General features: G+C 41.2%; 1 pseudogene; it reads left to right on the plus strand.

Annotated features, from left to right (window-relative positions):
• Positions 1–218: 218 nt before the first annotated feature.
• LOC129487261 (large ribosomal subunit protein uL14-like) lies at positions 219–640 on the plus strand (annotated as a pseudogene).
• The last annotated feature ends 211 nt before the right edge of the window (positions 641–851 follow it).

Raw genomic sequence — 851 nt, forward strand, 5'->3', positions numbered from 1 at the left:
CCCCGTCTCTGCTAAAAATACACACACACAAAAAAAATAGCTGGGCGTGGTGGCAGGTGCCTGTAATCCCAGCTACTCAGGAGGCTGAGGCAGGAGAATTGTTTGAACAGGGGAGGCAGAGGTTGCATTGAGCCGAGATCATGCCATTACATTCCAGCCTGGGCAACAAGAGTGAAACTGCGTCTCAAAAAAAAAAAAAAAAAAAAAAAAAAAAAAAGATGTTGACGCGAGGACGTGGTGGGTCCTCTGGTACAAAATTCCAAATTTCCTTGAGTCTCCCAGTAGGAGCTGTGATCAACTGTGCTGACAACACAGGAGCCAAAAGCCTGTATATCATCTCCATGAAGGGGATCAAGGGATGACTGAACAGACTTCCTGCTGCTGATGTGGGTGACACGGTGATGATCACAGTCAAGAAAGGCAAACCAGAGCTCAGAAAAAAGGTACCTCCAGCAGTGGTCATTTGACAACAAAAGTCATACTGGAGAAAAGATGACATGTTTCCTTATTTTGAAGATAATGCAGGGGTCATAGGAAACAATAAAGGTGAGATGAAAGTTCTGCCATTACAGGACCAGTAGCAAAGAGGCATGTAGACTTGTGATCCCGGATTGTGTCCAATGCTAGAAGCATTGCATGATTCTCCAGGATTTTTTTTTAATAAAAATAAAAATAAAAAACTTCAAGCCAATTAAAAAGTATTTGTTCCCAAAACAAAACAAAACAAACAAACAAAAAAAACCCCAAAAAATACGGCCTTTAAATGTGCATTCATAAAGGAAACGATAATAGCCTAATTACCTAGTGCTTACTATATTCCAGGGACTATCGTAAGTTGCACAGCAACTCTG

This window comes from Symphalangus syndactylus, chromosome 8, assembly GCF_028878055.3.
Source record: "Symphalangus syndactylus isolate Jambi chromosome 8, NHGRI_mSymSyn1-v2.1_pri, whole genome shotgun sequence".
NCBI classification, from domain to species: Eukaryota; Metazoa; Chordata; class Mammalia; order Primates; family Hylobatidae; genus Symphalangus; species Symphalangus syndactylus.